Source organism: Manacus vitellinus, unplaced genomic scaffold (genome assembly GCF_001715985.3).
Source record: "Manacus vitellinus isolate BGI_N305 unplaced genomic scaffold, ASM171598v3 scaffold_11_pilon, whole genome shotgun sequence".
Lineage (NCBI taxonomy): Eukaryota > Metazoa > Chordata > Aves > Passeriformes > Pipridae > Manacus > Manacus vitellinus.
In genome coordinates, this window is record NW_021938895.1 from 16,457,768 (window position 1) to 16,482,449 (window position 24,682).

At 38.3% G+C, this 24,682-nt stretch overlaps 1 long non-coding RNA gene across 1 annotated transcript; it reads left to right on the top strand.

Moving 5' to 3' along the window:
- The first annotated feature begins 19,891 nt into the window (after positions 1–19,891).
- Positions 19,892–23,710, top strand: LOC108644351. The gene is made up of 3 exons (XR_001923218.2): positions 19,892–20,034; positions 20,440–20,579; positions 22,641–23,710. It is a non-coding gene; the product is annotated as an uncharacterized LOC108644351 (long non-coding RNA).
- Positions 23,711–24,682: the final 972 nt, after the last annotated feature.

The window sequence follows — 24,682 nt, forward strand, 5'->3', positions numbered from 1 at the left end:
CAAGAGTCCTTCTACTTTGACTCGCTGCGGATGTCTGGGCTGTGAATAATAGATTTGACATGTTAATAGAGGGCGAGAGGATTTGGCAGTTGTTGACCATAGGACTTTCTTCTCGTCCTTCCTCCACTGCTCCTCGTCGAAGGACAGTATGCACAGCAAGTCATCCATAGATATCATCTTGGCCACGGGAAAGCGGTCCTCCAGCTGCACAGGGGGGGTATGAACATATAAACAGACAGCGATGTTAGTATCTGTAAGCCCAGTCAGAAGGGTAGGCACTACCATAATGCCTTTATCCACTGCTGAAAAGTGTGAGGTAATCAAATAAGTGGCATCAGGGTTGACCGTTGTTGATGATTGAACCCTGGCGAGTTTCTCATATGAGCTAAGGTGAAGGGAGGGGTGAACAACCGACAAGATGACCCAGGGGAGTGGAGAACACTGGTTCACCACCGGGACCGGGTCAGGGAGCGGCCGCCGAACTACGGGGTAGCTGGGCGCGATGGTTGGCGCAGAATCAAGCGCACGTGGGGGGCAACTTCTTTCATCGCGCTCCCCCGAGCGCTCAGCTCCCCGTTTCCCGATGGCCTGCACTCACATGACCGAAGGTCCGGTAGTGACGAAAAGGTTACTCGCTTTCGTAACCTGGGTGATCGGCACAGAGGGAACGGCTCACCATTGATGTTCGTGAGGGATTGGCAGCTGGAGGTCTAGTGCCGTCCCTTCCCGCACCCACGACACAAGGTTTTGGGTAAGTCGGGTGTGGATTGAGACAACTGGGGACAATGTTTTTTAAAGTGTCCCTTCTCCCCACGCTCAAAGCAATGGTTAGGACCAGAAAATGCGGCAGCCAATAGACGTGCTTTATGGTAGTTCGATCCTATATTTTTGCACACTTCTATCATTTCTAGTAGAGTGGGATCTTTCAAAAGCTTAAGTGCTTTCTGGCAGTCCTCGTTAGCCTTTTCAATGACCAATTTATTAAATAGAATTTCTTGGCATTCTTTTTGAGGAACTTGCCGGGCAATAGCCTCTTTCAACCGAGTTATGAAATCTGTAAATTGTTCTTTCGGGCCCTGATTAATCATTGTAAAGGAGGGGGTCGGCACATAAGCGTCGACCACCTTCTTTACGGCCTCTAATGCCAATTCTTTAGATACGTCTAGCAATTTAGGATCCAATCGTGCTTGATCCCCTCTATGAGCATAATCTCCCTCACCATAAAGCATGTCTATGGCTTGCCGTGGGGGGATACCTCGCCTCTCCATTCAGTCGTTCACAAAGGTTACTACTTGCTTTCTCCACTCCGCCTCAAAAACCGAGGCTTGTACAGTTGTTAACAGTCCTCCCATCACTGCCCTTATGTCAAATGGAATTAACGTGTAGGCCAAGAAAAAGGATTCAAGCAGCCCGAGGGTAAAGGGGGCACCCAACCCGTATTCCACAATGGCTTTCTTTATATCTTTTAACATGGGGTACGAAATTGGACGCCATTCGGGTGCTTTACCCTCGTCATAGTATACGGGAAAAACCCGTAAAAACTCCGTGTCTTTGGCGCATGCCGCCTCTTCCCGGAAGGCTCTCCAGATATCCGGAGCGGTAGATGGCTCTTCCGGGGAGTACAGCGCCCAGTGACAATTGGAGTGAGGGTACCGGCAGGCGGGGTAGGCCTCGGTGGCCTGGGCCTTATGTGCGTGGCCATCTTGGCGGATGTTGACCTGGGCCCTTGCCCTTGCCCCGCCCACTACACCCCGTGGTTTCCGGGAGGGAGATGGCTCTGGGGAAGAGACTGGAGTGGCGGAAGTGGGTGTAGAAGAAGGCGTGTCTGGGGAGGGGCTCCGTGTGCGCGTATACGGGGGCGCCGCTGTGGCTGGAACTACAAGAGCCCGCCTCCGCTTTTCCCGCATTGATTTTTCCTGCAAAACCCGGGGCCCTGCCTTCTTGACGCCATTTCGAAATTGCCGCGATCCTCTTCTTCGCGCCCTCCCGCCATCTTGGGACTCGCTGTCTGTCTCCCGCCCACCATCTTGTGTAATAGAGCCGATGTCCTTCTTTTCCCTCCCTCCATTTTGATGGAAACTTGCAGTGTCCTTGTCTGAGTGGAAGGTGTCAGTGCCAGTACTCTTAGTGTCCTTGTCCATGTTTTCTATGTCCTTCTCTGCACTTGGTTTATTTTCTTCTATCAGCTTGGAGGATTCAGCACCTTGGATGTTACTGCTGATGTTCTTGCTCATCATATGGTGCTGAAGCACCATCAGAACAAGCCTCCAGGCTATAAGCGCCTCCTTAGCGAGCCGGTCACCCTTGCCACTCTCCCACCATAGCTGGAACCTGATGGCTTGCCACTTATCAAATGACGTATTATCGCTAACTTGGTGACCATTGCGGTCAAGCCATCTGGCGAGAGCTTTCGCTGATTTCTTATCAAGCGGGTGACCGTGCTCTATTGCAAAGTCTTTGAGGCGGCGGTAAACGAATTTCTGGGAGGTAGAGAGTGTGAGTCCCATGATGTTAATTGGGTTTCTCAACACTTCCAGATGTTATTCCTCCCTTCTTAGTTTAAGTTACGGAGATGAGGTGTTGGGTGAGGGTGTCAGGAATGTCCCCTGCAGCTCACCTTTCCAGGCATGCGACCCGTGCGACTCGATCAAAGTCCACAGCCATCAGCTATGCAGAGGAGGGCCGGCGGGACGAGCTCCGCTCCTGGAGCCGCCTGAAACCCAGTAGCTGCACAGGAGTTCTCCTGATACAGGAGACCTCTACTGTGCCCCACGTTGGGCGCCACTTGCCACGACCCGCGGGGAAAAGGAATGGGGACGCGGCACTGCAAAAAGGGTTCGGGACACAGCAGAGGTCTCGTGAAGTAATACCGATTTTATTAGGAGTAACAGTAACTTATATAGGGTAGGTTCAAGGGTGGAGTTTGGACTAGGGAGGAGCATAAGACTGACAACTCATCTTAGGGATGAATGTGATTAAGTAACCGGGCAAGGAGGGGAGGAGTTTTGATGTAACTGGGGAAACGGGCCAATGGCAGCTCTCCCTGCACTACAGCACTTAGTGGCCAATCAGGTGCAGGGGACCAGGAAAACAGGGGAAAACTGTGAGGGGATGAGGGAGACAATATGGTGGATAATTTAAAAACAATAACTGGGGTACAGACAACAGTATAACAGTACAATAATAAACCGGGGACAACTGGGGATAACTGGGGATGAACTGTCCAATCCAGGGTGATGTCATATCCAGTATAATAAGGTAAAGTCCAGTGAAGTAGTGTCCATTCAGGTGTAGAATGTCTCATTCTGGGTTGTAAATTCTGCACCATGCTTGAAATTGTTCCCACTCAGCTTTATGTTCTCCAACAAATGTGTATTGTGTGCCAGTGGCATTTTATAGATAAAACTATCCACTGTGTCTTACAATAATTTGTATTAATTTTTTATCAGACTTTTCCCTTTTTTTTATAAAAATTCCTAGTTTAGCAAAATCTTGTACTTAATTTACATAAGTAATTCAAAATGATCACTACCTTTTTTTCAATTTACAGTTCATGGTTTTAAGGCTTATAGGTAAACATCTTTTCTTAAAACTGGATGAAATTTTTATAGTTTTTTGCTTGTTTATAGAACATAAAGAAACGGAAGAAACTATAATTTTTTTTAATAAATAACTGAAAATGAAAAATTAACTGGTAAAAAGAAGAAGACCAGTTTTGTTTCAAGTAGCCTGTTTTTATTGAATTAAGGAAATTTGAAGGGGGGTGTGAATACAGGGCAAACTGTCTGTATTTAGTAAAAGTTGTGTCTTTGTTTGGAGATGTACAGTTCTATCTAAAGCAGGTTTCATTTAAGACATAGGGGAAATGATCTACAAATGATCTACAAAACTGAACTTAGACTAATGTGAAAAACACTTGGGTACAAAATCCCAGACCATTGGTAAGTTTATAAGCTAAGTAAGTATTTCTGAAATTAATTTTAATTACTTGAATAGTGTTCACAGCAGTGGAAAAACAAACTCAAGGGAGATATGCTATCTAGGAGACTCACACAGTTTATGAGTCTCCTAGAGAGGAAGGAAGTGAAACTGTTACTTGAGGGCTTCACAGCATTGTGGAAGGGTAGTGAAGTGTTAGTCTTGGATCCATTTCTTTAACTTTCCCGTGACTCTTCAGCATTTTTCTCATTCATTGCTCCATTGAGAACTACTGACAAGACTACTTTATATTAGCAAACTAAATAGATACAGGTTTATATGTTGTCCCATTCTGACCATTCTCTTTTGGTGCAGTGTTGAGTAGTGGCAACTGCATGGAGAACACCTGTTGTTACACCTGTCTTACCATGGTCTGGTAAGACAGCATGTGCCTTTTGGGAAGGAATTAATAGAATCTGTCCAAATGTGACTGCAAGACAGGCTTTGGCACTTGTCTTCAGGACCAAGGAATAGATCTTTTTGATTTATATAGATAAGATGTCCTCCCAGACTGATTTAGAAAAAGTTCAGCCTTGCTTTTAGGATTTGACTGGGAGAGGGGCAATTTTCACACATGATCCTAAGCATGACCACACAAATGTTGTGCTCCTGTTGTGAACTGTTCTGAAAGAATACCAAGGCACAACTGTTTTAGTGTCACACACTTGGAGCTGTAGTACCTCATCATGTGTTACTGATAACCACCTGCTATCAGTAACCTTTGACTTTACAGTGTGAAGTGTATGAATTTGATTCACAGTAAGTGAGGTGGTTCAGAGCAGCTAAGCAACAAGTCTCTTGCAATCGAAAACAATGTGCCTTATTTTGTAACATCCAAGGCAGTCTTTCCCCAAATAGTTTGGTATTTTGTCTTTCTTGTGTGTGAGGTTGGTGTTTTTAAACCTTTCTTCACTGCTGAAACTGTATAAAGTAAATGTGACAGTTATATGAGATAAATTTTCACAAACATAAAAATGTAGTTTCCATATATCACAGAAAGTCTTGGATTGAAAGGGACCTTGAAAATCATCCAGTTCCAACCCCCCTGCTGTGGGTAGGGATGCCACCCACTAGAGTGGGCAGCTCAGGGCCCCATCCCACCTGTCTTTGAATACTTCCAGGGAAGGGCATCCACAGTTTATCTGGGCAACGTTTTCCAGTGTCTCACCATTTTCTGAGTAAAAACTTTCCTCCTAATGTCTAGTGTAAACCTGCCCTCTTTTAGTTTAAAGTTGATCCCCCTTGTCCTTGTAAAAAGTTGCACTCCCTCTTTTTTGTAAGCCCCCTTTAACTACTGAAAAGCTGCAAATAGGTCTCCCTGGAGCCTTCTGATTACCTTTGTGGCCTCCTTTGGATCCACTTTAACAGGTCCACGTCTTTGTTGTGGTGAGGACCCCAGAGCTGGATGCAGTGCTCCAGATGTGGTCTCACAAGGGTAGAGCAGAGGGGCAGAATCACCTCCCTCTACCTGGCCACGCAGCTTTTGATGCAGCCCAGGATACAATTGGCTTTCTGCTGCAACTGCATGTTGTCAGCTCATCTCCAGCTTTTCTACCACAAGAACCCCCATAACCTTCTTGGCAGTGCTGCTCTCAATGAGTTATCTCCCAGTTTGAAGTCATATCTGGGAATGCCCTGACCCAGGTGCAGCACCTTTCACTTGAACCCATTGAAACTTGTGAGGTTGTTCTGGGCCCACTTCTCAGGTTTGTCCGGGTCTCTCTGGATAACATCACTTCCTTCTTTTGTGTCAGCTGCACCACTCAGCTTTGTGTCATCTGCAGACTTGCTGAGTGTGCAGCACTCAATCTCACTATGTCATTGATAGACATTAAAGAGCACCAGTTCCAAGGCAAGGGCCTTGAGAAACACCACTCATCACCAGCCTCCACCTGGACATAAGCCATTGACCACAGTTCTCTGGCTGTCTCCATCCAGGCAATTTCTTTTCCACCAAATAATCCATCCTTCGAATCCATGTCTCTGCTGTTTAGTGATAAGGATGTGTTGGACAATGTCGAAACCCTTACAGATGTCTGTGTAGATGATATCTGTCAGTCTTCCCCTGTTGACTGTTGCAGTCACTCCATCATAGAAAGCCACCAGATGGGTCAGGTATAATTTGTTCTTGATGGCTGTCTTGGATGACCTTGTCTTGCACGTGCATTTATGTTTGCCAGAAAAATATTCCCATTTTCTACATTTTGGAAAGACTAAAGCTTAGCTAACCCTGCCTAAGAAACACTAAGTTCAAGAGCTAAGTTTTTGTGGGGGTTGTGGGGTTTTTTTGTTTGTGGGGGGTTTTTTTGTTTTGTTTTGGGTTTTTTTGTTGTTTGTTTGTTTTGGTGTTGGTTTTTTTTTTTTGGGGGGGGGGGGGTTAAAAAAGTAGGTGTCTTAAACCATAACAGAAACCCTCAGTAGGTGAAGTGTGACTTTTCTTCATCATCAGTCTGGATTTATGAAGTGATACTGCAATAACATGAAGTATGGGCCTACTTGCTGACAAACCAAAATAATTAGATCATGAATTTAGAGACTGTTTTGCCTACTTAGAATTTATGAGTAAATGAGGGCCAAATGTTTAAGGTTGGTGGAATACCTTTGCTTTTAATTGGGAAACCTGAATTTGGGTTGCTTGAGAAGGAGCCTGTTTATTTCATTTTCAAATGTGAATACAGAAAAGCTGGTAGCTGCTCAGTTGGATCCAATGGAGAGTAAGATGAGACAGAGATGATTTGTTACTGGTCTGTGTATTTTGCAGGCAGTTACTTACATCTTCAGTCTTCCTTAATGTATCTGTCCACAACAGCACATGGTCTCAGCCAGTGTGGGAAAACATTACAAGGGAGAAAGTAATATTAACCTGGCAACTTTATCATAGGAGAAAGCAGTTTTGTTGCATATAAATCTGTGAAAAGATAGATTATCAGAATTTAGTTGATAAACTTGACTGGAGGTTGAGGTTGGCCTCGTTCCCTATGAAAAAGTAATAGCTTATGTGAGTTTCCAAAAATGAGAACCTAGCATGCTCTCTTTTGCCACATCCACTAAAATGCGATATCCTTAACCTGGATGTTTTTTCACTACTTTTTGGTCCAGTGAGTTTCATGATTCTAGACAAAATGTAACAGATGCAATAAGGACTTAAAATTTCTGTTCCTCAGCAGTATTTTCTAGTTTAGTAAATATGTGTATCTCCATCTCACATTAAAAAACCCCACCTATTTCCGAAAGGCACAGGACAGTAAATTGAGCTCTCCTGCAGTCTTGCATGTATTCTAAACAAAGAACTTTGAAGGACAGTCTTCCTGCTTTTCAACAGCTGCATTTTGAAAGGAGGGATCTATTCTAGAAAAGCTGTGTTAGAGTTAGATGATGATAAGCTGTGGCTGTGAATCTTAAATGGAGGAAGAGTCTATGAAGAATTGCTTTGTGGATGTTGAGAATCATCATCTCAGATCTTGAACTCTTTTATAGGAATTGGAAATGTCAGGAAAAAGGGAAGTAGTGATTTTTTGTCTGAACAAGGTAGGAAAGAATACAGCTATAATGTAGAGAATGTTCTGTTTCTTCAAATACAGCTAGACATTTTTGTTTGCTTTTATTGTAAGCTTGATTAAACCATCTGGACACAATTCTGTGTCAATATGCTCTAGGACAATGCTGCTTAAGCAGGGAGGTCTGACCAGATGACCACTGTGGTCCCTTCTAACCCATTCTGTGATTCTGTTATTTTTCACTTTGGATGGACGTACCATTTTTATTATTAATGTATCAAAGTATATTTCTTTGTTTAGGAAACTCACATACTGTGTATATTTTTCTATTTAAATGTTTTTTAATATTTTAAAATATGTTTTAAATAATGTGTCTCAACAAACACAAGTATTGATGTTTTTCTGTGCATCAGGAAGAGATCGCTACAGGTGACCAAACTCACCACTGGATGTCACTATCTCATGCAAAAGCTGATTCAAAGCTTTCCTTTTGAAATGGTTCTGTAGAGCTTTTCACCATGCTCATAAATACTGCCAGCAGCATTTTGAAATGGCCAGGAAGCCTTGGACTGTAGCCTCTGAAAGCATAAACTGTTGTCTGAGCTCCAAGATGCATCTGCAGTCGCTTTCAAGTGTTTGTTGACACTCTTGCATTTTACATTAAAAAGTACTTCTTTTGCATAAATGCACAGTGATGATGTGCATATATACTTCGAGTCAGAACTGTGGAGGTGTTTTGTGTTTAAAGTTTCTTAATGTGGCGAGGGAATAAATACTCTGCTTGCTCATAGTTGCATTTCATATGGAGGAGCTGGTCTTCAACCAATTAAGAAGAAATATAACAATGAAAAATAATTATATTATTGTGTGAACAATATGCAGGGAAGTTCACTGAAGCAGTCTGGTTCATGAACTAATGTGTGTCTTCTATTTCTTTGTGATTTACCCTTGCATAATACATTATTACCAGGTCTGTCCTTGATACGTGACATAACTAGCAGTCACTTACAGTCATGATTGAGATTTTCAGAAGTCACTTTCTCCACCACCTGGCAAACAGTGCTTTGGAGTGTTCAGAGGCTTTATGACTTCATTTGGGAAGGTATATATGCGGTGTTCTCCATTTGATGTTCTCCTTTGTGTACTGGGTTTTAACTCTGTTTTTATTTACCTTTGGAATTCATCCAAGTTCTGTTTCCACACACCACTTCTTGACGAATATAGACTTACATTTTGAATGGTCTTTGGCCCCCTTCCTATGAGTTACATGCTTGCACATACACATAACGACTCCAAAAAGATTAGGCACTTATAACCCACAACATGCTTGAGAAATGCCAGCCTTGTAACTCAAAACCGATGTGCTTTAGGAACCTCTGTTCTGTAACCTACCTTCTTCTAACTAGGTCCTCCAAATTGTGGCCATACTTACACCACTGTTTTGCTGCAACACCAGAACAGCATTGTGTTGAATAGAAAATACCTCAGGGGGCTCAAAAGGAAGGCCTGTACATTTCCTATATTTGTGTTTATTGTTTCATGTAATTATGATCTGTAGGAACGTTTCTCATATACTTTCACAGGCATAAATAAAACCAGGAAAAGAGCTGTAACTGGTAATATGTTACACTGTTACAAGCGCTGATTTTAAGTGGTCCCACTGAAATCATCGTCCTGTTTTCTTTGGCACTATTCAGAGTTAGAACCAGTTGAAACTAACAGGACAGGATCAAATATATTGCCTTTTTCATCTGAAAACGTTACAATAATTAACAAGGCATTCAGGAGAACTGATTGAAACAAGACACATGGACAAGTTCCAAGTGTCATTTGTAACACACTTGTTAATCCAACCCTGAATCAAAGAAATATAATCTTGTATACCCTTCCTCCCTTCTGATTGAGCAAAAAGAGTTTGCGCAGTGACCCAAGAGGATGCAGAATGAAGTTCAGCTGGACAAAGAGTTATCTAGGCTACGACCCTTCACTGAAATCACACTTATCTGTCAGTATTGGAATCGTGTAATAAATACACCTAAGTAGTTCTAATCAACAGAGCAGGACATGAAGTTCTTCATATAGTTAGGACCAGTATCCCTTGATCTTAAAGAACACTAAGCTTGGAAGGGGTTTAATTTGGTAGGATCTAAAAGATGTGAACCATTTTAGGTCTGTAACTGTAAGAGTTTCTGATACAATACTCTTCACCTTGATTTAGGGATTGGTGAGAGTGATCAGCTTCCTATAGCCATCCTGGAGAGAATGTGATTTGTAAGGTGTGTACTTAAGCAAAAGCATCACAAGAATCAGGAAACTGATGTACTAAACAAATAATATGGAAGCCTTTGGCTCTTCATGGCAAAGGATTTTCTAGCAGAACCCAGGACACTGCAAGCTTTTTGGTTGTTTAAATACGTTTGTTCCACAGCAGTGTTTTTAAAATGGGGTTAGATTTGATGGCATTACTTAAATATGTTGGATTTTTATGTTGATAGTGACAGCTTTTGTAAGTAATCAGAGTCTGTTTTGTTTTGTTTTAGTTTAAGTCGCAGGGTCAACACAAACAAAACAGTTCAATTTTATCTTTTTTTTATTGTTTCAATGCCCCTAAATCCTAAATTAGCCTAATCATTCTACAATATTAGCAGACTGGGACACAACATCCCTCTGATTAACAAGAGCTAATTTATTAAAAAAAACTCATGAGACTGATTTCTTTCTAGCAAATTGTTTTATTGATTTTTACAATCAAAAATTCAAATAAATTAGTATATAGTGTATGTTATCCAAGTTTTCTGCTTCCTTCATGTTGTAGAAAGAACAAATATAACATTAGCTGACTGGATTTATATGTGAGCAATGACAATTATAATGGTATATGATTTCTATGGAATTCTCTTTGAAGTTTTTGTAAAAATATTCCAAAATATTATTAAATAAAACTCTTTCAGAAACTGATTTGTCAGTAACTGATACTTACAAAAAAGAACTTGAAAATGTTCAGAACACATAGCTTATAAATGAACTATGATTCCCTAAACCATTACCTTGCATAAAGTTTATAAAAAGTTTGGCAAATTTTATATTTGAATGAAAAACACTGAAGAGATTGATTTATATATTTATGTCAGAAAAGAAAAAGCACATTCTTCTCCAAGCTCTGAAGAAACTCACAGAATGACAGAATATTCTGAGTTGTAAGGGACTCACAAGGATCATCAAGTCCACTGATATTTCAGAGAATTATAGAATGTTTGGATTGGAATGGTCCTTGAAGATCAGGCCCCTTCCATGGTCAGGGATGCCACCCACTAAGACGAGGTTGCTCAGAGCCCTGTTCCACCTGGCCTTGAACACTTCCAAAGCTAGGACATCCACAGCTTTTCTGGACAACCTGTTCCACTGTCTCACCACCCTCAAAGTGAAGAATTACTTCCTAACTTAAACCCACTCTCAGTTTGAAGCCATTGAAGCCATTCCCCATTTTCCTGTCACTACGGGCCCTTGTCAAAATCCCTCTCCAACTCTCTTGTAAGATGCCTTTAGGTACTGGAGGTGTCTCCAGAGCCTTCTCTTCTCCAGGCTGATTGACCCCAACTCTCTCAACCTGTTTTGATTTTATGACTTTCAAGACTTCAACATTAACAGAAATCATCCAAAAAGACACACAATTTTGACACTTTCAGTGGAGTGAAATACACTGGAGTCTTTCAGAATTTTTTTGTAGTATGAATTTCGAATCATATCGTATTTATAAAGGGAATAGTAACATAAATGCACTTAAAGACAACTTTTTGTGGTTGAATCATGATCAAGAAATATAAAATAAATGCCAAGTTAAATTGCAGAAAAAAAATGGATATTATTATTGCATTTTTCAACTGACTGCTTCTCAAATTCTTATGGATGCTAATACATATCAATATTGACAATTCCAGCCTCCTAGAGCTCAGAAATGTCACTTGAAAATCCTTTCAATTGAAGAATGGAGAATATGCCCTCTCAAATAAAAGCAACCTTCTTATAAAAGTGTAGCTGAATCTTCACACAAAATATTGAGTGAAAATGCTAAAAGTGCACCAAAACCTTCTGACTTTCTTGTATATATGCTCATTATGTAGACACATATTAATTCAATTCCAATTGGCAACAACCATTATCATTCAATATCATTAACTCAGATAGGTACGGTAGAAGATACCCTTTTAGAGCAGACATGTCATTTAAATTTAACACAGTAGCATGTGATACAGTACTGTTGTATTAACTCATCAAAAAAAAAAGATAAACAGGAGAATATAGATTATTGTTTCAATTAAGTACATAATTGACCATATTATAGCTTAGCTAGAAAGCAATCTGGTTTTTTTGTAACCTTTAGAGGGCTCCACTGCTGTGTAGTACTGGAAAATAGGCTAATTTGACATCTTAACGTATTCTGACATCTACTCTAATTTAATTTAGGCCTTCTGTTAACTCTGTTTACATGGTTTTAACTGTGTACAGAACCTTCCAAGCTGGTTAAAATGTCTGATGATGTAGATTTAGGATTGTGAGATGATGGAGAATGTCTGCAATGCTGTTATGTATAAATTTAATGGAATTAGTATCAAAAATGTGACAGAATTCTCAGTTCCCAAATTTCAAAAGCATGAGGACTGGTCTAGAGGCAAAACAATTAAATCATGACTTAATAGTTTCCCATGATTTTCTGAATGCTTCACTGTCTATCCGGAGTGTCTGTGTGTAACTTACAACATTGCAGTGCAGCATTTTCTCTTAAACAGGTTGAGGCAGGGTGTTGCCTCCAAACAACAAATCTCTTACAGGTGTAAGAGTACTTCCTTTTCTTCCTTCCAGGGGATTCAGGTGTGACTCAGCTCCTTTCTAGAGGCACAGAAACAGCCAAAAATAACAATATCTCTAGCAAAAGGCTAGCATCACAAGAAGTCTTTGATATGAAAGAGGAGAAAGAGCATGGATGTGGTAACAGTCAACTTGCATCCACATTCTGACTGTCTAGAAGATGCTGTTTTAAAGGCCAAAGTAAGGATTACCACATTATCTGAGACATAAGAGTCCTTGAAGGACAGTTTCAGCTTCGCCAACTGTTCCCTTAGGATGTCATATGTGCAGCAAATGGGAAGGGGTTTCGAATGGAACTGGAAGTGAGGCAGGCATAGAAACAGATCTGGGGGAAGTGGGGCATTGAAGTCAGTTATGCTTGTTTGTTTAAAGCAGTTTTTTTTAAAAAATCTAATATTGTGAAGGAAAAGTTAAGAAGGAAACCAAAAGTTCAGAAGGACACCAAACCAATAAGAAGAGAAAAAAGTGCATGGAAAAGAATGCACAAAGGTGGAAGTTTTTGTGGCAAGTGGTGAATATAAGAGAGCAGCCATCTGGGACCGGGAAAGGAGAAGACAAGCTATATGAAGGAAAAGAGAAATGGACAATAAAGTAAAAAGAAATGTTTCACACAACTTGCCAGCTTTCTCTGGGAAAAATGGCACATTCGTTGCATAAAAATCCTGCACAAGGGCTCCTATGAGAGAGACCAAAATGACGTTGCACTTGTAATCTGGAAACTCTTCTAAACCCATCAAATCATGAGGATGAAAACTCTTTTTCAGAAATAACAAATGAAGGCTTAATAAATAGGTCAGTGCTTAGAGTTAAACACCACTTAACCTCATGCATTGCCTCCAGCACTCTGCTGAAGATGAGGACTGACCACAACATCTTACTCCCCGTTCCATTACTCTTTGGATTAGGCTGTGCTTTAAGTCTCAGCTCAGTTCATCTAAAGCATGAAGAAATTAGCTATGACCATTTTAGCACACAAATCAGGCAGCCATGAAGAATTGTCTTTGCCAGGTTCAATACTTTGCTGTGCATTTTCAGACTCGCATGATTTGAGCTCACTAAAGTAAAACCACTGCTAGCATAGTCTCTTCCTCAGCTGCCTTTCCTTTGCCATGGAAGCAGGAAGTCCTGTCTCGCTCCACGCAGAAGTTGCTGATGGGTTTCCTTCAACAAGCTGTGCTCTAATCACTACAGGATTCAGTATCAGGAGACTACTTCAGAAGGTCACTGGTTGACCATGTATCCTGGAACATGCTACAGAAAAAGAGGAAACTACCCACCTTGCTAAGATTCTTTCATAATCTTGGTAATAATAGAATCTATAAACAAAAAGGTATTTTTATGAATATTAGTTTCTATTCTTGAAAGAGTTCATTTTCCAAGAGAAGAGAAAAAGAAAATAGGCAAGAATGGGATGTTAAGAGTATGAAACCAAAATTGTATGCCATCTTAATTGAAAGTATTTTTCTAATACTCATAAGCCTCCTATCTAAAATAAATTAAAAAAGAAAGATTTTAAAAGTGAAATGAATGCCTGTAGTGCTAGTAGGGACAGAATAGTTTAACGTGAAAAATATATACGGGATATATCAAAGTTCCAGTAAATTTAAAAAAAATAGGCAGGAAGGAAGGAAAATTATTGCATGAATCATACTCCCTTGGGTAACAGTGTCAGCAGACTTGAAATCATCATGTTGCATAGGACAAACAGATGAGCAAATTGATGAGTAACTGACAAAAACTTTTTTTTTCCCCTGAACACTGAACTAGCAAACAGTTCTTTTTATATAATAAAGATGTGAGGTAATCACATCTCACTGAAAGTCAGAGCTATAAAGAAGGATATAAAGGAGCAGATGGTATGGGCTAACAAATAGCTGCAGTAGCAGCCATGCTACTGCAAGAATGTTTTTTCATGGACCTATTTAATCATAGTGGATGAGTTTTGCCCTAATTACTTTAAAGCAGGTATTTATGGCATGGTTTAGCTCATTAGGTTTGTCTCAGTTCTTTATACCCTTTGGCTCAAATTTCTTAACTAGAAGGATTTGAATTTAAGCTGGTCTCTTGCTGGGCCTAAATTCATTCCTGTTAGGCAGTGTGAGAGCCAACATATAAGCAGTTTGGATAGTAAAGGAGTATAGGCCATAGGCTGACAGTATGGACCAGTACTTTTTAAAACCATTTGTAACTTTCTTTTGTTTGTATTAGTCTTAGTGTGATCTCCCACACTAATTTTTTTTTAGTTCTCTCTTAGTTAGGCAGAGGGGTAATGTATCAAATGTATTTCACTTTGCAAGTTTGTATTGATTACACCTACCTTAAAGTGATGCCAGCAGTTCCCTTCCTCAAGCAGCACTTCAGTTAACCTTGGAAACTGTCTGCAAAGAACTAGCAGTAAGTTATTAGAACAATATTATAATTCTAATGTGAAAAAATAACCATATACAGAAATAATTTGCCACAGCATTGGTACAGATATCTATAAGGAAAGGATGGACACTGAGAAGATACAGAAGACAGTAGAAACCAGAGGGCAGCCACTGGGAATATTCCCTTTTTTCTCTGACTTTTCTGAAAACTTAATATTTTCCTCTGACATGAGATTTGCAGCTTGAAAGTATTGATCAATGTTGCACTACAGCAAGATTTCAGGACATCTCATGTCTTTTAAACATTGCACATTATGCAACCTGTGAACTTAAGTTACGATTTCCCAAACTGTAGTGTGGGAACAAAAGATGAAAGGTTCCCAAATAGTGTGAGAACAGTTGTAGCCTAGCTGCAATATGATAGTACACTCTTAGTGGTTGGGATGGAACTATAAATGGTAAAGTGTGAGGAAATAGAGAACAAATCTATGTGGCTAATATTCCAAATAATGGAAAAAAAAAATAAGACATTGATTATAGGTAATAAAATTAGACCTGTTGGAGTGGGTACAGAGGAGGATCACAAAAATGATCAGGGTTGGAGCGTCTCTACTGTAAAGAGACTGAGAGTTTGGACTGTTCAGCCTGGAGAAGAGTGGGCTCTGGGGAGACTTTAGAGCAGCCTTCCAGTACCTAAAGGGGGCTTACAGAAAAGATGGAGATAGACTATTTAGCAGGGCCTGTTGTGATGGAGTAATGGTTTTAAATTAAAAGAGGGTCAATTCAGAATTGATAAAAGGAAAAAATTTTTTACAATGAGGGTGATGAAACACTAGAACAGGTTGTCCAGAGAGCTGGTAGATGCCCCTTCCCTGGAAACATTCAGGCTCAGGTTGGACAGGCTCTGAAGAACCTGATCTAGTTGATGTTCCAACCCAAATGGTTCTATGATCTGACCTGCTTTACTTTGCAAACCTTTGAATTTCATATATCAATACACAGAAAAGGCTATAATCCTCATTCTCAAAGAATATGACTATTAAAATAGCATCTGTTTCAACACTTCAATACCAAGATAATGTTTGCAATGTTTGTTTCTAAGACTGCAGTCTCAAGTGTACCTCATTTGCAATTATACCTTATGTCCTTTTTATAGCCTGTGGAATGTCTGAAATCCGGTCGCCCTCTCTAAAATGTACCATTTAAACTATTTATTAAAATGTATTAAAAACACAAAATAAAAAATAATGATAAATAATGTCACAAAATACATTTGTGGTTGTAACTTTCTGATTTTCTATTAAAAAGGCTACTAGACAAATACAATTAGACAAACACAGACTTCTATGAAACAAAAGGCAGAAGGGTAGCCTAACCCTCCTAACAAAGCAGGAATTGGAAGAGAGAAATTATAAACCCTCTTTCATTTTAAATCTCCCTCTTTTAATTTGTGAAACATAAATTCTTAGTTTTAGGTTCTTAAATGAAACACCTGCAGAGATTCTATTTTTTAAGCACATCTGTGCAATCCAGTGCAATAATCACAATTCACATGTCATTCTCAGCTGGGTCTCTTTGCTACCTCTGCTAGGTCTTTTCCAACCTTAATGATTCTATGATTCTATGATAGTGGAGGAAACACACAAGCGTGTTAATTAACACCACGTGGGTGGCAAATGCTGAGCTCTGGGTTGTCACAGAAAAAAATAGCAGAAGCCATTTAGTGTCCACGAGATTGAATTTATGTTTCTCAGTAATTGCTTTCTCCACTTAAATTATTTTTTAATTTGATACTAGAAGACATAAAAAAAAAGGACAAGTGCTTTCAGATTAAAATACTTCAGACATGTCTGAACTTTCAGCCCGTGATGTATTCAAGAATTTTTCTGTTTTCAAATAAGCAACGAACTCAAACCCTCAGAGATACTGACAGTTTTAATGTAAAACAGTTCTATTTTCTTTGCTAAAAGCTGGGAACTGAAGTATACTGCATGTTTACCAGATTCTGCATTTAAGATTTCCAGACATACTGCATATACTCAGGATATACACTAAGTCCTCATTTTTGTTCCTTCTAGAGACATTTCCCTCACACTTTATTTTCTGTGATAAATACTGATAAAGTGCTATCTTATTTTGGATTTCCATTTTGACTACAGTTTGAAAAGTTTATTAGAATCTATCCCAGTGTAAGAAAGAATAGGAAACCCTATCAAAGATGCCAACAAGACATCCATTTCTTACCCTCCCTTAATGCTTAAAAATTAGTAGCATTAGCTTAAATATTCATAATAAAACCAAGAAACCTTTGAAACAAGTTGTCAAAAGATATAGTATCAACAATTCAGAGTTAAAGCTCTATTATTTTTTCAAAATGTTGCTGTACAACTTCAGGTGAAAAAATAATGTGCTGCAAAATCTTAGGTATATGCATAATTTTTTAAATACTCTTAGTTCTTCCCTGATTATAATTATTCATGTACATGGGAAATTGTAAGGTGATGAATGTCAATATGTACAGTAAAAATAACTTTTAACTACATGCATATGGCAAGGAAGGACTGTTGCTAATCTTTTTGTAACAGCTTAAATGATCATAATTCTTGCTTTTGTTGATAGCTTTTTCCTGCTTAACTGTTGAAAACATTTTCGTACAGTATGGTGGCCTTTCTCCAGGTTTACAGAATATTGTTTTCTTGTTTCAAGAGGGAAAATTTACATTAACTTTCATATATAGTAATTGACATTTATAGTGCATGTGGGATTGATTACTTTACCACATGAGAAAGCTGCAGCCTTAAAATATACAGAATATGAGACAATATCATCATGTTCCAACACATTATTTCCTCTGTACTATTAAAAGGTCCACTGCTGGTCAGTTTCAATATTCTTGATATCTGAAGTTTTTACTATGAGAACATACATTATGTCTTAATGCACAGTCATTTCTGAATGTCCATCAACATTGTATGTATTGCTGTGTTGCTGTTTCACTTAAGTCTCACTGTGAAATTTTGCCTGAAACTCTAGCAAAGATATTGACAGTAAAAGTGTTAAAAAAATGAATTTTAAAGGTTTGTAATTTTGGTCTGAACAAGTATATGACATTTATGACAAATTCTGAGCTGCTTTTCCCAACCAAAATTATGTTTGAAATTAGCCAGATTATTTTTCTGGAAAACAAGAAAAGTTTAATTGGGATTTTGTGCAATATTTTGGCTCTTAGCATTGCACAAACTTTTGTTATTTCCAGAAGCATGAAAGTAAAGCTGTATAGCATGCATCAAAAATTGTAAAATCAACACAAGAATTTCCTTTAGTATAAAAATTATGACAATTCAGCTCACAACTTTTAGGTCAAAACTATACCTTAAATTCTGTTACAGTTTGAGGACAAAACCTGAAACAAACTTTAGCTGTGATTCTCAGGAGGAACATTCTTTAAGTAGTGCAGGGAGCACCAGCCTCAATGAAGCATAAGATTTCCCCCATCTGTTCCCTGACTGTAAATGCATTTCCCTTGTGAATGTGAATGTGAATGTGTGTGTGTCCCAGTCTCCTTCCACCGCCAAAATTCTGACAATAAAATTGAAGTGGCCTTCATCTTAACAACTTCTAGCAATAACCAGTTTTATTTGTTCTTTGAAAATTGAAAGGAATCAGATAACAAAATTATAGAAAATAGTTAACTGAAGTTTCACATTGTCATGTTAGAAACACAAATATTTGAAATGTGATGACAGAGAAGGTCACAGCCACACTATTAAATACAGCACCATCGAAGGCAGAGTGAGAAAGACACTTGCTGCAGGGTACCCTCTAAGTGGGTGCAGCATAGAAGGAGGTGTCTTCAGGCCCTATCAGACACTGCTCTTGCCCTTCCTGCTAGCTGGGAGAAGTTGGATACAGTGTTTGGATACCTGGTGGAGAGAAAGTGCTGGAAGAGTCCACAGAGGAAAAGGGTACTAAAATACCTCAGCACTGCCAATATGCCATCCATCCTTACTTAAGACAGCTGTAAAACTGACTGATGGGCTGCCTGAATAATATTTCTGTACAATTGTTTGTTCTTTATTTGTCATAAACTTTATTAAATCCTAAAGCTTTGATCTTGGACATGATTTTTCTTCCATTAACCTCGAAAATATCTCAGAAAGATTAGTAAACATTATTATCTTTTATACACAAAAAAATCACATACCAACTTTTAGGATGTACAGGTTCTGTTCAGGGCGAGAGAGAGAGAGGTGAGGAAGTTGCTTTTTGCAGTTACCAGAAAGCTGTTACTCCCCACTTGCAGGTGACCATTAGCATGGGAAGCAAAGGATCACTTACTCTTTTTTCTGAGTTAACTTTAAATCTATCTTGGAGCAAAGAAACACACTACACTATGTAATTAAATGAATTCTAAGTCACTGAAAACATATGTTACAAAGGTGCTAAACATGACTGCAAAAAAAGCTTCATCTGAGTTATATTTCTGGTTAGTCATTGGTGGTAGGTTACTTTCAACTGTAAGTTTAAACATACATGATTAATTAAATATATATCACTCACATTTGATATTTTCATATTGAGTATGTAAATGTTAAAGTTTAATAGACAAAAGATGCATTTTAGATCTTGACTTCTAACTGCTTATTCTTTAAGAATTGGTAGAGTTAACAATGCTAATTTAATTTAATTTTATTTGCACAGTTATTGGAGAACCACTTTGCCATACTTAATTTCATTTCATGGGGAAATCTTGTTTACAATGGTCTCGATTTTTTCTTTCTTCTTTTTTTTTTTTTTTTAATTAAAAAAAGCCATGATCCTTCTGGGACTCTGTGAAGGATACCTCCTCTTCTATTTTTATATGATCTTCAGAGAGCTTTAACCTCTACTACATATCACTGTCAGTTTTATATAAACACATCTATTTTGATAACTTCAACATGTCATAATCTTTTAGAGAGAGAGACAGGAAAAGCAGCATGATCAGTATTATATGATATTCATTACATATCACTGATGTACATTTAACCTTTTTATTCCAGGGCATTATTCAAATAAGTCTGTGCCAGTTCTAGGAAACCTTTGCCTTCTGAGATATTTTATTTTAATTATTCAAGACAACATTGCAATTCTACCAGTGAAATGTTTAATTTCTTCTCTCTCTCTCTCTCTTTTTTTTTTTTTTTTTTGTTACTGCATCCTATCTAACAGATGGCAGCTTGGGTAAAAGTGGGTAAAATTGTTATTGATCAGATGTGTACTGGATTTCCTGAGTTTGCCTTTACATATTTCTAAAATTCCTGAGGCTAAAGAAGAAACAGGAGGTAGGACAATTGCTCAAAAATAGCAAATGAGCCTTTCTGAAATGAAGCACTGAGTGAATACTAAAATTATATGTTTGTGAGTTGGTCGTAAATCAAGATTTCTAATAGGATAAAATGAGTTTGTGGTAGATTCTGATTTGACATAGTTATTACTGATCCAGTGTCTGGATTTCTCTTTATCAAAACCACATTAAGATATGTGTATGTGTATTCCATTAGACACTAGAGATTCTACATTTATAAACAAATACCCTGCTTTCTGTTGTTTTAAAGACATTACATTAATATAATTTACTTGAAATCTTACATTTCTTCTGGCTTAAGTACAGGGATTGGTCCTAAGAGCTCAAAGGAACCAAAAAAGATGGAAAGAAGAGTATCTCACTTAATATATCTCTTTTTCAGTGTTCAGATTCTTCTTCCAAAGAGTTAATGAAGCTACACAGCTCCTTTAACCCTGCTGAGAGTCATTGATCTGATCTGGCTAGCCTGCAGGTTCACACAAAGGAGATAGCTGGACAACAGCTGTTTTGTTAACAGCAGAGGTAATTACCTTTTATAATGTTTCCTATCTGTGTAATTTTGTATTTTTACCTGTTAGCTCCTGATACTATAAAATAAAAAGTTATAATTTTCTTACTATTTCCTTGTCAAACTTTTTCTGTTCTTCTAGAAATCCTCTACTCCTCTCCTTTTAAAGAAGCTATTACTCTACTGCTATTGCACTAAGCACGCTATTACTTCTTATATTGAATATTTTATTCCTGTATAGAGTATAATATTGGGAGGAAAAAAAAGATTCTAGAATCTGAAACTCATAGTGATCCTGTAGGAAAGCAAAAATTCCCTTCTAACTTCACTAAAAAGAGTGGGGAGAAAAATCTTGTGATTTTGCCTCTGTTGGTTCAGGGGTTTTTTATTCAATGTGTCTGTGTCTCTTCATGAGCAATTCTATTTCATATTTTTGAGAGTAAATTGTCATGTCATATCTTACTGATTCAAACAACATATCTTATTGTAATTGCAATCACAATTTCTTCTTTCTATTTTGTTGAAGCTGACCTCAAATTCTTTGGGAATTATTTTTGGATAAGAGTGAAATTATGAAAATTACTGAAATAATCACAAAATTTCATTGAAACACCCTTCCTGAAAAATAGCTTGTTGCCTTCTTAGCCAGAGAGTACATGGTAGCTGCTTCTGTAGCACCTTTGCTATGCCATGGTGGGGACGGAGCATTTTCCATCAGTTAATCAGTTCAGACTTGCTGGTATTCGTGTGGGCTGTAGCAAATGGACACTGGAACAAACTCCTCTCTCAGTGGTGTCCAGATTTTCTTGAAAAGGCAAGTACCTGATTGGAACCTGGATGGAACCTTGCATGTATCTTGAACCTTGCACACAATCAGATACCAAGACCTAGAATTAAACACAGCAACCTAATGGATCTAGTGAGCATAATTTCAGAATTATGCTCTTGCTATGAAGCAACTTGTTCATCTTCCCAAAATAACTGTGCAGAGATAATGATTTGAGGATGCATAAGAGAAGGGAAAGAACTCTTTCATTTAAGGTAATCTGGTCTTATTGACCTTGTGGCAGTGTTTCCCCTGGCTTTAGTGGATCTACGCTTCTACTTACTGCATTTACTAGAGCTACAAAATGTGCAGTAAGGTTTCAACAATTCTCACAATATAGTGGGGATCAGCTAAAGGTTTGTAATTATGCAGATTTTCTGAGTGAAAGCAAAATGTGCCAAGTGGGAAGAGTATGAACAGTATAGGCAAACTAGGCTAATTTAAGCTAATTTATTTCACGGCATTATCAGCAATGCCATATAGAAAACAGGATCTAATACAGGCAACCTCTCTCTTCTTGTGTAGAATTAGAGCATGAAACAACACATGCAAGTTGTAAACACATTCTGCTTGTACCTTGGATCATCCTGAAAGAGGTGTTGTTTTGGAGGCATGGAAATTTTAAAGAAAACTGTATTCAGACATGACCAATATAGTAAATGAATGAACCATTAATACTGTTGCAATCTGTGTCTAACAAAATCATTTCCTGTAGCAACTGGAGTCACTAGAAGGTAATCAAATCACTCTTGCAGGTGGTAAATCTGTGGAAGTATCACCTCGACTGAGGTCCAGGGGATAACATGCCGTAGTCACTTCTAGCTAACAAAGGTGGAAAAGCAGAGAGGCCACAATGTGTACTGAGAGACAGCCCCTATCAGGAGATGCTGACACACTTTGAAAAAAAAAGTGAACAGCTGGTGGACTGGAATTATTGAGTGTCAATATAACTGCAAACTCGGGCTTATAGTTTACGTGTTGATGTCTTTTTTTTCTTCATAAATTTTAACTCTAAGGCTTTTCACTTCAGAAAATGTGGCTGATCATGAGTTAACCATGACACTGTCCCTGAGCAAAAGAAAAGCTGTTTAACTCAGTGAATTCAGGCTCAGATAGACTATGAAGTACATTTCAAAGAAATTTTGGAGTTTGAAAGCAGATTGTTCCACAGACACTTCCTCACAGATTATTTGTCAGAAGTGAATTTACTGATATTTTTCCCATCTGTTGTTGCTCATCTCTCAAACAGGACGGTTGGTTGCAGAAGAAAGGTGGAAGGTAGGAATTTGAACTATTTTCTACAAGGAGAGCTTTGCCAGATTATTTTCAACTGATTCCAGTAAACCCCAGGAACACTGACTTGGATGAGACAACTCATGTGCGATTCAGTATCTTGTTCTAAGAATGTAGTGTCAATCCCCTGCTGGACACAGCCAAGTGGGTGAACAGTGAAGTCATTAAAAAGGGAAAGAGCTTTGGATAATAATAAAAAAAAAGACAGGTGAGTTCAAAGAGTTGTATCCTTCGTTGGTGTGGATTTTCACACTATGGCACACAGAGGCTTCCTAGGATGAGCAGATGTAGAATAAAGTCTTAGTGAAGAATAAAACCTTAGTGGCAACATCTATCATACTATGTGAGCTGAGAATAGCAGTTTCTGAAACCATTAAAAAATAACTGCATGCCAGGACACTTTGGTAGAAGAAATGCTATGATAAGACTGTGCCCCCGGCATGGCTTCCCCTCATCCTGCCCATAGTCCAGGGCTCTGTGTCTGCCCCAGGGAACATCAGGCCCTGCCCGAGCAATGTTGTTTCATTGTGCAAGATATTCAAGAAATGTATCCATCCTGCCTTCAGCTAATAAACATACCTGTTTGAGTGTTTAACAAGCACACCAGGCAAAAAAATAGTAGCTTATTAATTTTGCAACAATGGATACTGATATTTATGAAGTAGACAAATTATTGCTTTTTTTTCATCTTTAATATGCATGTCCTGTCTTAAATTTAGATAAAATTACCGCATTCATATAGTTCAACCTGCTACTCAAAGCAGGGTTAGATGAAAATTGGATCCATCTGTGCTGGACCTTGTCTAGCTGAGTTTTGAAAGTTTCTAAGGTTGGAGATTTCACAATCCTTTTGATGATCTTATTTCAGTATTTAACTCTCTCATTGTAAGATTTCTTTTTTTAAAGTAATGCAGTTTCAAAATGGGATGATTTCAAAAGGTAATGAAAAAGAAAACTGGAAAAAAACTGGGAAAAATTATTAATTAAAACAAGTATTTCAGTTATACATTTTCTCACTGTTCATTTTTGAATTAAAGGAAAGCCAAAAAAACACAAGAATAATAAACAAACCAAATGCCCGAATTAAATGTTCTGGATCATTCTAGCAGGTATTTTATTTGATTGCAAAAAAAGTTTATGTTTTTTTGCTGTAAGAAAAAAAATATTTAACCAAAATTAAAAACCAGTTATTGATGCAATCATCTAGACTATTTTGATGCTACTTATATATTACTCAAAGAAAAACTGTGTTGCCTTCTGTGTCCAAGAGTGTATATGTTCTGGGTTGATTAAGAATATATTCTTTTTTTTTTTTTTGTTAATACTTTAACTTTGTAGTTCAGACTTAAAGAATTGCTTAGTAGTCAGCAGAAGCAAGATCAGTTTGTCATATTCACTTTACAGTTGTAAGAAACAGTATTAGTAAATCAGAGAATTGGAAGACTTGCAAATAAGTGTCAAGAAAACTGCAGACGATGTTCAATAAGGGAAGGACTGCACATGTTGAAAGACTAACAGAATGCAAAATGATCATGACAAACTGGAAAAAGTAGTCTTAAAAGACTGCGATATTTAACAAAGTAAAATGGAAGAACCACTCCAACAATCTACTTCAGTAGTACAGAATGGGGAATTGAAAAGCTGTCAGAAGTGAAATATTTTGGGATTATAATGGCCAATGAAAAGAATTTTAACACAGTAGTATTGTGCTCCAGAGCTACAGGTGAACAGCCTGTAGCATATGAGGAGGGTCATAGTCTACATAACATAAAATCTTCCCTTCTCTTCAAAATTCAGTTGAAGTGGTGTGCAAGTTTGAAGTTCTGCTCATCATGAAAGATATGGAGTAGTTGCTGAGTGGAAAAAAGAGAATTCTGAGACAAGACATGGATCTCTTCAGAAAGGATACTGAGGAGAGGAAGTGAGCAAGGTGTTTTCCCCCTTAGAACTTAGAACACACTTTAATTACGATACCTTCTAGGTTAGGCCTAGCAAAAA